This window comes from Arctopsyche grandis, chromosome 7, assembly GCF_051622035.1.
Source record: "Arctopsyche grandis isolate Sample6627 chromosome 7, ASM5162203v2, whole genome shotgun sequence".
NCBI lineage: Eukaryota > Metazoa > Arthropoda > Insecta > Trichoptera > Hydropsychidae > Arctopsyche > Arctopsyche grandis.
In genome coordinates, this window is record NC_135361.1 from 16,604,614 (window position 1) to 16,616,722 (window position 12,109).

A 12,109-nucleotide genomic window follows, 5' to 3' on the forward strand; every position below is an offset into this window, starting at 1 on the left:
ACAATAACGAATTCAAAGTTGGAAAAGAAAATGCTCTAAATTTTAGATTACCTATAATTATTTACTGCTATGTACTACTATTACTATTACTCAAAAATTATTTAAACACTTATGTATGTATCTGCCGATACGGAAAATTATACCATTTTCACAAAATTACGTGGGACAATTACCAAGCACTTATATTGTAATTATTTTCCATTTAGTTTAGTTAAAGATAGATATTACCACTATTACTGTATAAGTGTTTACAGACGTACTTTCACATCGACCTTCAAAAACCTACTAGTCCGAAACTAGGGATCTTACACATTTCCCCAGAAAAATGTTATAATAATAAAATTGCACAATGCATTCAAAAACACACAATAAACAAAATGGGATACATTTTATTATTCAATTAACATCGTAGTTTGAAAGTTTTTAAAAGTGTCATGGTGATCGCCTGCATTCTACATAAAATTTCAGGGGTGGCACCAGAGAAATGTAAAAATATTTTTAAATAAATGTAAAAAAATTTCTCTTGGTTGCGCCGAATACTCAGTTATATTAATAACCAATTATTTGAGTTCAATTAATATAAGCATCGTTCATTTTATATTATACATATTTTTGTTGAAACTACATACATATATGTACATTACAGCCAGCAGCATAGCTCGGTCGTTAAGCTTCTGCTTAGCGTCGAGAGGCGCCCGGTTTGATCCCATGAGCTGACCTCGATTGAAAATAATTTATATTAAAAAGTATATCTGCAGTGCTACTAGTCAGACCTAGATATGTGTGACTCCAGGTCGATCGTTTCCTATCAGAGTTTGCCAATTTTCTCTGATTTCATTGTTGAAACGGTTCCCGATTAAAAATTGGCTAAAATCCTCCCTACCTATTATATCCCCACTATTTGAGTATGATTAATATACAATAAAATTTATGTACAATTCATAGATGTCTCGTTAATTTGCGAGTTTTAAGTGTCTCGTAATTCAGCGACTTGTATAATAAAAAAAAGCTGCAATGTTTGTAATTGGCCAGGAAGGCGCATTGGGGCTACCTGTAAGGCCTTCCTGGTATACATGTAAAAAATAAATAAATAAATAAATTACACGTTAATTTAAGAGTTCCCAAGGACAAACAAATACAAAAAAAGTGGATAAAAATCATCCGACAATTGAGAAAAGAAACGGATTAGCTACCAACGCCCAACACCACCATATACTTAAATTGTAAATAAAACTTGTATTTTTTTATTAAATATGTGATGACCCCTGATTATATTTCGTGCGTATGTGTAATTATGGAAACGGTACGCTTATTATTTTGAAACGGGCAATTTATTGGTAAAGGCACTTCTATTATTATAGCATTTCTCTGCATTTCCCTCGCTTTGTAAAGTTAATAATATTAACTACTCCAATTAACCATATATTTCTCAATTTAACCCTTTGTACACCAAAGACTCACACGTGAGTCGCGTATATAACATTCGTTGGGAACTTTGTAAACAAGTCAAAGTTTTCATAACGACATGAAGACGGGGGACATTGAAAATGTGCAACGCGACAAACGACTGGAAATACATATGTCCATAATTAACTGGATTAAACAACTACATGGGTATAAACATATGTACATACATAGGTACACCGAGTGTGTGTTTCCACAGCCCTAATTAATAATACGATACCCATCGTAAAATATCCAGAGCCGGCTATTTGATGACGACAAACCGACGCTGACTTCGTCCATCTTTAAACGACGCGTCGTCGACACCCTATAATTTTCCGCACATTAACTATTCATATTTATCGCTTTTGACCTCATACGAGATCTGAATATTGAATAGCGTTCGTTCTTCGTAAATACATATGTAGGTTAGTCAAGTTGGCGTACCACTTTCACAAATTTGTCTCAAAAAGTTTTGACTATTTGTATTCCAAAAAAATTATCCGAGGAATAATTCATAAGAAATATATTGTAATTAAGGTCATAGTTGACTTTCGGTTGACGGCGCAGTCAATTTAATAATAAGGTAGGATCGTTTAACGGACGACCTGAAATATTAATTCCCGTCTTACTATTTTATCCTCCTAGAGTTCTTATTACGATACTAGTGGTTTTACTCGGCTTCGCTCGGTATTTGTAATATAAACAGCTTAAACAAGGCAAAACAATATAATATTAAACATTCATTTGTTTTTTTATTAAATTTATTTGAATCGAAAAATAAATTTGTTGTTTTCGATGCTAACAACCAAATATGTGTATATTCATAGTTACATACAAAGTCTCTTTCGAAATTATATATTAGATACATATGTATGTAGTGAGATGAGAGTGACAAAAGTAAATATTGTAACTGTTCAACTGTTTAACCTGTGGGTTGCGTAGGGGCGGTAGAAAGTTGAGTTTGAATACCTATCTGTCATTACGTCGGCCTGACTGATTTATTTTGGTGTAATTTTTAATGTTTCCGTTAAAGTTAAATCAAAATCTAACTGTATTTCAAAGTGGAAGTGGTTCAAATTTCGTACGGTTAGGAATTTCTAACCAAGTGAAACTAAAAAAAGTTTGTAAAAAGATCTGTAGAAGCATCGCTGAATTTTTATTGCAAAAAGCATATTTTTGACGCATTCATGAAATGTACAAAGGAATAATCGCGTACAAATTAGTACATAAAAAATCAATGCAACCAATATATAAAATACTAGTTGTTTTACCCGGCTTCACTCAGTATTTATAATATAAACGGCTTAAAAATTTCTTTAAGCCATTTAAACGTCTTGTTTACGAAGTTCCCAACCAATGTTTATTCATAATCCGGCGGCCTTTTTATATTCCTCAAATACATAGATAAAGTCATGGGTTGGTCACGTCCGAATTTTTGTGTTTGAAATAGAGATATTTAGATACGCAAGGAAACTCTCAACAACTACAATAATTTAAAATAAAAAATAGCGCCTTAAGCACAAATACGAATTTAATGAAATATAAATAGGCCAAAAATACATGTTCCATTCATACGACGCAAGTTCTAAAACAGACATCAAACCTTGCATGTACATACTTACATACATAAGTACATATGTATTCTAGTAATTCTACGACGCATGCATATATGTATATTAAAAATTAATGCGTTTACAGTATACTTAAATTTAGATTCAAGGATTTTAGATTTTCAAATATACATAGATACTATTGTACTAAATGTGTGTCAGTTTAAATTTTTTATTATTTCAACAGGTTTAACTTCAATCAAAATAAAATATATATGTAAATATGTACATATTCACACACACACACACACACACACATATATATATATATATATATATATATATATATATATATATATACATATTTACATACATACATACACACATAATCACAAAATTCGTCTATTGTTACTACGTACTATATAAAGTAAAAATATTGGAAAACGCTACATAAGTGTGCTATAAATTCAATTGTATATTCATTTAAATATTCATATGTACATAGATATCATATTTTATATAATGTATGTTCTCTTCAATTTTCTATGAAAAGTCAGTTGATTATAAAGAGTGACCACATTGTCATTTTTAAAAATTTTAATTTTAATTTTAAATGTCAAAATAAAATATTGCTTAGGGCTCGATAGTATAATAGTGAGGATATAACGATAGTATGTATAACATCGTGTGGTCACAACATTTTTCACTTTTCTAAGAGATATTACTTGTTATCACGCTTGAACTTCTAGATATGAGATTTCAATTCAATAAACTGAAAGGTTTCGAAGAAAAACTCAACCTCAACCGCAGCGGTCACCAACCTACGGCACGCGGGCCAGATCCGGCAGGCGAGAGATTTTCATCAGACCCAAGGAAAATATAATATCAGTTATAAAATCCGTGTTTACAAATATTTTCAAATATGCAAAAAAAAAAACCTTTTTTAATAAATGTATGTATGTATGCATGTATATATGGATATATAAAATATGCAAATTTGCTTGAATTGAATTCCAATAAGATTTTTTTTTCAATCCGGCCCTCCATAAATTTTAAAATTCTGAACCGGCCCAAAAAGTTTAGGGACCCCTTCTATAGAGTAAAAGTACTACTTCGGTTAAGGAAATATTAACTTACGTTATTTATTATACCCATTACATATTTCAATCCAATTTTTTGAGTGGTTTAGAACAGTGCTTCCCAAATTGAGGGTCGCGACCCCCTGGGGGGTCGTAGGATTTCTCGCGGGGGCCGAGAAAATATTCAGTAGAAAGTACAAATATTCATTTATGAATATTTTTCCACATTACATATTTAGGGAATGTATATATTTAATTGCAACATTGATAACATAGTAGGTAAATATTCAGTAGAAAGTACAAATATTCATTTATGAATATTTTTCCACATTACATATTTAGGGAATGTATATATTTAATAGCAACATTGATAACATAGTAGGTAAATATGGATTGGGTATTCAAAATGAGAGAGGAGAGAAACTTATAAGTTTCTGCATTGAAAATAAAATGTCCATTATGAATACTTGGTTTCAACATCATCCTAGGCGATTGTACACTTGGATATCTCCTGGGGATCGTCACCGCAACCAAATCGATTATGTATTAATAAATTCTAGATGGAAATCATCGATACATAACGTCAAAACATATCCAGGTGCAGATTGCGGATCGGACCATAACTTACTTGTTGCTAAATTTCGACTGAAATTGAAAATGATTAAAAGACATCAAAATAAAGCAATTAAACTCACCAATGATGATGTAATTAATTTTGGCAATGTAATCAGAGAAAAAGATGCAGAATTCCAAATAAATCCTAATGTAGATGTAGAAGAGTCTTGGAAAATTTTTAAAGATCTCATAATTCGGTATGCCAGAAAACATCAAACACCGCAAAATGAACATCGTAAGTCTTTTATCTCTGATTCAACTTGGGTTAAGATAAAAGAACGTAAAAGACTTAAACAAACTGGCATAACATCGACAGAATATCTTGAAAGGTATGCAATATTACATAAAGATATTCAAAGGAGTTGTAGGCGGGATAAAGCTAAATATATAAATGACATATGTGAGGAGATAGAAAAACACGCATTAAAGAATCAGGCAAGGGATATTTTTCACAAAGTAAAAATCGTCACTCAAAAATTTTCACCCAAAACTTGGACAATAGATGATCAATTTGGAAACACGCTTACAGATATTGATGTGATACTCAACCGATGGAAAGAATACTGTTCGGAATTGTACAGTGGTAGTTCGTCGACCTCAATTGTTTCCCTAATTGATGATGTCAGGGAGCCTGACATCTTGACATCTGAAGTTGTAAATGCCATAAAGAAACTGAAATGTAAAAAGTCTCCTGGCAGCGATGGTATACAAGCTGAACTTCTGAAAGAGCTTGGTGAAACTGCGATAAAGGCGCTATGTAATATGTGCAACAAGATCTGGGTAAACGGAGTATGGCCGAAAGATTGGGTCAATTCAATATTCATTCCCTTACACAAGAAAGGATCTACAAAAAAATGCGAGAATTACAGGACCTTAGCCTTAATATCGCACTCTAGTAAAGTATTGCTGTATATAATTAAAGATCGTTTGAGCAGTTACCTTGGATGGCAAATACCGAACGAACAAGCAGGGTTTGTAAAAGGCAAAGGGACGAGGGAACAAATACTGAATATACGTCAACTCATTGAAAAATGTCGGGAGTTTCAAACTCCAGCCGTTCTTTGTTTTATAGACTATAAAAAAGCTTTTGACTTTGTGAACTGGGACTATCTGTGGAAAGTTCTACTGGACATGGGAGTCCCCATGCATCTTGTAAAGATAATACATAACTTGTATAATGATAACAATGCAGTAGTTCGAATCAATTCGCTAAACTCGACAAATTTTCGAGTACAACGTGGAGTAAGGCAAGGGTGTATATTATCTCCAGACCTATTTAACATATATGGAGAGTATATAATGCGTAGAGCACTGGATGGTTGGAAGGGTGGAGTGTCCATTGGTGGAAAAAAACTATCCAATCTTCGGTATGCGGATGACACAACGCTCATAGCTAATAATCATGAAGAAATGGCCGAACTGATCCGTCGTGTTGAGACAGAGAGTAATGTGCTTGGCCTCCAGATAAACCGCCCCAAAACAAAAATTATGATAATTGACCGTCACCAACAGCTGCAAAACAACAACTCAGCTTTAAACGGTATAGATGTGGTTGATAATTTTGTCTATCTGGGGTCACTCATATCTAACAACGGCGGCAGCGAATTGGAAATACGGCGCCGGATTACATTAGCAAAATCGGCAATGTCACAACTAACGAAGATTTGGAAGAATAGAGCCATTACAACTGCTGTCAAAATCCGTCTCGTGAAGAGTCTCGTTTTTTCTGTCTGCCTTTATGGTGTCGAGACGTGGACCATGAAGGCGGCGGATAGACGGAGAATCGATGCCTTCGAGATGTGGTCCTGGAGACGGCTACTGCGCGTGCCTTGGACCGACAAACGCACGAATGTGTCTATTCTTGAAGAATTGAAAATCAAGGATAGATTGTCAACAATATGCCTGAAACGTATATTGCAGTTCTTCGGCCACATTGCACGAAGAGGTGAGGAGAGCCTGGAGCGGTTGGTTGTGGTTGGTAGCGTCGAAGGCAGAAGAGCCAGAGGCAGATCCCCCGCACGCTGGACTGACCAAGTATCTGCAGCGACGGGCGCTTCCACGGTAGCAAGTCTTCGCCTGGCCGAATTTAGAACTGAATGGAGGCAGCTGGTTGACCGCACATCATAGTCACGATCCTCAGTGATGAGGGAACCGACAGCAATATATATATTTAATTCTGTTAAATAATAACACATTACATGAAAACTTTCCAACAAAAGCTTTCTTTTTGGTCAAAAGGTATTAGTCAAGGATACACGGAGATGTTTTCGTGTTTGAATGATTTTCTCACGAATAATGAAATATCACTGTCGACTTCAGTGAAAAATGTTATACTTGATCACATGGCCGAATGGATACTATTTTTCAAAAAATATTTCCCAAACTGAGGATGAAAGGAACAATTGGATAAGAACACCATTTTCCAAGTCCTTAAAATATGATCATATTACGTGGACAGCCCAAGAAGAGTTGATCGATATCAGATCAGAAAATTTGCTTGAAGTGGAATTTAATGAATAAAGTATTTCAGAATTTTGGTTAAGGCGACAGCAAGAATATCCTGCTATTGGAAAAGAAGACCTGGTAACTCTTATTCCTTTCGCGACTACGTACCTATGCGAAACTTTTCGCATAGGTACATTTTCATTTATAAGCATAGAAGCATTTTCGTCATTACTTATATTAAAAAATAAGCAAAGGTCATGCCTTTCCACGGAGACTTTGAAAGATGATTTGCGATTTAGAATTTCTGACATTGAACCCGATATCGATTTGTTATGTAAAAACATGCGACCTCATCTATCGCATTAAATTGTTTCATGTGTGTATAGTTTTTATTTAAAAAAATATGTTTTTAAGCAAGTTCCTATAATTTTGTGCTGAATATAAATATGTGTATTATAATTGTAATAATTACTGCCAAATAAACCTTTTAACTAGAAAAAAATTTTTTTAGGGGCCGGGAATTAATTCTTTCATATTTACGGGGGTCGTGACATGAAAGTAATTGAGAAGCACTGGTTTAGAAGACAAGCGAATCCACAAACTTAAAAAAGAAGACATCTTCTGGTCAACTTAAAAAAAATTACATCATATCGATAAGCAATTCAGAAAGTGATGCGTTGAAGGCGGTATAAGCTTTACTTTCGCATCAGTAAAATCGTAATTACGAATATTATTATTAAGAGGTTTTTTCACAGTAATCTTTCCAGACATGCATACAACAAATCCTGAAAGTTCCATCGTAATCGGTTCAGTGGTTTAGAAGCCTATTCGAGACACACACACCGACAATCAATTTTATATATGTATATAGATTTGCTACCAACGTTTCCTTATTGGCAGAGAATTCACCGCCATCTATATACATTTTATTTAATTAATTAATTAATTTTTCTATTTGTGTTTTATATTGTGTACATGTAGGTAGGTAGGCAGTTTTTACCTTTTGTTTTTCATATTATATAATAAAATATAAAAGTTAAATTAAATATATTTAAAAGGTATTTGAAAAAAATTCGACCTCGTGTGGATCGAAGTGGCACATTTTTTTTTAATTTAATCTAATCTATAATTTGGAAAGAGACTTTGTATGTATGTAAATATCCTTGGTCGTCTTCGTCGTCTTCGTCGTCGTCTTCGTCGTCGTCCGTAGATCGGTGACGTCATCGAACACGTGATTCGATTTTTTTTTTTTTCGATCCATGGGCGCCGATTTGTTTTTTTCGATTCAATGGATTCACCCCCGCGGGGGCGCAAAGCGAGTAGTTTCATGGGGCCCCGCCAGGGGCGCCACAAGGGGCGCAGCCCCGAAGGGGGCCCGGGGGGCGCAGCCCCGTGGGGCCCCAGCCTCATGGGGCGCAGCCCCATGGGGCTCAAAAGGGGGCGCCACAAGGGGCGCAGCCCCGTGGGGCCCCGAAGGGGGCCCGGGAGGCCCAGCCTCATGGGGCGCAGCCCCATGGGGCTCAAAAGGGGGCGCCACAAGGGGCACAGCCCCGTGGGGCCCCAGCCTCATGGGGCGCAGCCCCATGGGGCTCAAAAGGGGGCGCCAACAGGGGCACAGCCCCGTGGGGCCCCGAAGGGGGCCCGGGGGGCCGAGCCTCATGGGGCGCAGCCCCATGGGGCTCAAAAGGGGGCGCCACAAGGGGCGCAGCCCCGTGGGGCCCCGAAGGGGGCCCGGGGGGCCCAGCCTCATGGGGCGCAGCCCCATGAGGCTCAAAAGGGGGCGCCACAAGGGGCGCAGCCCCGTGGGGCCCCGAAGGGGGCCCGGGGGGCCCAGCCTCATGGGGCGCAGCCCCATGGGGCTCAAAAGGGGGCGCCACAAGGGGCGCAGCCCCGTGGGGCCCCGAAGGGGGCCCGGGGGGCCCAGCCTCATGGGGCGCAACCCCTTATAGGCATTAACTAAGGGGGGCGAAGCCCTAGACGGCAATTAATCATGGGGGCGCGGAGGGGCGAAGCCCTAAAAGGCAACTGATCATGGGGGCGAAGCCTTAGACGGCATTTAATCATGGGGGCGCGGAGGGGCGAAGCCCTTAAAGGCATTAGCTAAGGGGGGCGAAGCCCTAAACGGCAATTAATCTTGGGGGCGCGGGGGGCGAAGCCCTAAAAGGCATTAACTAAGGGGGGCGAAGCCCTAGACGGCATTTAATCATGGGGGCGCGGAGGGGCGAAGCCCTAAAAGGCATTAACTAAGGGGGGCGAAGCCCTAAACGGCAATTAATCTTTGGGGCGCGGGGGGCGAAGCCCTAAAAGGCATTAACTTAGGGGGGCGAAGCCCTAGACGGCTTTTAATCATGGGGGCGCGGAGGGGCGAAGCCCTAAAAGGCAACTGATCATGGGGGCGAAGCCCTAAACGGCAATTGCTCATGGGGCGTGGAGGGGCGAAGCCCTAGAAGGCAAAGGCTCAGGGGGGCGCCGAGGGCGAAGCCCTAGAAGGCAAAAAAAAAATTTGATTTTTTTTTTTGATTTTTTAAAAATTTTTTTTTTAATTTTTTTTTAATTTTTTTTTTATTTTTTTTTTAATTTTTTTTTTTGATTTTTTTTTTATTTTTTTTTTATTTTTTTTTTTAATTTTTAAATTTTTTTTTAATTTTTTTTTTTTTTTAATTAAATTAGCTTAGTCATGTTTAAGCGGTTTATATTATAAACACTGAGCGAAGCCGGGTAATACAGCTAGTATTTAATAACTTAATATGCCAACACCTATGCGATGATATTTCATCAGGTACAACACTAGTACATACATATTTATGTACCTACGTAGAACGTAGATAAGTTGATCAAAGCTTTTCAATTATGATTAAGCTTAGTAAAGCTTTTCAATATTTTAAAATTTTTAACACGTACATATATGTACTTCTTACTTATGTGAAATTTAAGTAATATATAAACTCTATATACAAGTAATACACATATGTATGCACATATATATAAATTGAAAGGTAATATACAATTCAATAAAGAACGTTTTGGAATATTTTAGAACCTAATGCATTAATGATAATCATTATCATCATCAAAAACAACAACAAGTCATATGGGGAGTTATTTTTTATATCGATAAAAATTTTCGTCATAACTCATTATTTATTGAAGACGATCCAATTTGTAATACCGCAAACTCTTCATTAGTCAGAAAATTTCCATAATAGGAGTGTAACTAGTTTTGGTCCAACTTCCACTTTTGTTAGATTCATGAATAAACTATGGGAAAATTGGGTACGCTCCGGGTAATTTTAGATATTTCGTCAAGTATTTATGGTTTCTGACATTGAGCGAATAAGAATCACCCTGAACAATGATAATATATTCAAAAACGACCAAGGTAAGTGATATAATTATAATATATTTACCGAAATTTTCTAGTCGTTTGGAAGTATAATAGAAATATGCACACGGAACTAATCGAATGTCTTGACGATTGACTGAAAAACAGCCTAACTTTAACAATATAATAATGACGATCTGTTGGATCGCAATAATAAATAAATTTTATATAGGAGTTGAGATTTTACAGTTACTGATATCTCTGCCGCAGTTCGAACATACATATGTACGATCGAAAAATTTCGTACAAAAAAATTGCGCTAGAATTGACTTTTTTCTTGATGGATGTACATACATATGTACGTAGAATAGTAGTAGTAGATGAAGTTTTGTGATCATGCGAAGTTTTGTGATCATGCGAACTCGAGATTTTGACTCATTCGAACTCAGAATCGACCACTGATCACGTTTTCATGATCTAGAAAAAATGTGTGTGTGTGTGCCTGTGTATTTTGGGCATATTTTTTAACACCGAAACTGAAACTTAGTATCGGTTACAGAAATTCTTTTCGATACAACGTAATTTTTTTAGTTGACCGGAAATGGTACCTTCCCTTTTCGTAGGTGACCTCTTTTTTTAAGTTTTTGAATTCAATTGTCTCCGAAACCACTAACCAAATCAGACTAAAATATTTTTACATGTAATTTTATTTTTATTTTTACTATACATCATCAATGAATCAAGCACACTCGTCTAACAGATTGCTCCAAAGTAACGAGTGTGCTAAAAAGATTAAGAAAGGATAAAAGGAAAAAAGTACATGAAATTTTACAATTAAAAATACTTAAATAAAGAAAAGATAACTAAATAAAACATGACATAGAAAAAAAGAATTCTTAATAAATTCATAATTAAATAAACTAACTCAACCTTTCTAAATGGTCGCGACTTCCGTAACTTAGGAAGTGGTGAAGAGAATGAAGAGAGATGTGACAAATGTCAATGGCACCATCCAGTGAATTTAAGAAACGGAGGCCACGAGGAATGGGAGAATAACTAAAAGCCACAGCTTTAGCCAGAGGAGTGTGAAAAAGGGGACGATGGCGGGTCCATATCACACTCTCCGGAGCATGAAGGCCCAACTCAGCCAGGATAGACGGACAGGAGATATAGCCTCTACATATGGAAAACAAGAACTTGATCAGGGCAACACTCCTTATGTGGTCAAGAGAAGTGTAGCCGACCATACCCATGACGAATTGTGAAGGAAATAAGTATGTGTAAATCCCATATTGCTACTTATAAAGCAGTCGGAGAAATCGTCTTTGGATAAGTTCAAGATAGAGATTTAGTGTAAGGATTCCAGAGCATAGAGGCGTATTCTAAGATACTCCTAACTAGAGCATTGTACAGCAATCTCAAAACAGCGAGATTATGGTCGTGTCAAGAATTAAGAAAGATAAACCCAAGCATTCGTGAGGCAGAGCAACACACAGAGTCTACATACATATATGATCAGAGAAATTTAGGTCACTCTGGAATGCAACCCCAAGATTAACAGTAGAATCGATCCAGTTCAATAAAGAGTTACCAACAAGATATGGAAAGGTACGATCGGGGGGTAATAATAGATATTATAAATTGTTTACCCT

The 12,109-nt window shown here is 36.7% G+C and overlaps 1 protein-coding gene across 1 annotated transcript in view; it reads right to left on the reverse strand.

The window, feature by feature from the left end:
• Positions 1–12,109, reverse strand: part of LOC143914077 (adenylate kinase isoenzyme 5) — a 36,792-nt gene that overhangs the window by 3,076 nt on the left and 21,607 nt on the right. The gene's annotated exons all lie outside the window — the stretch shown is intronic.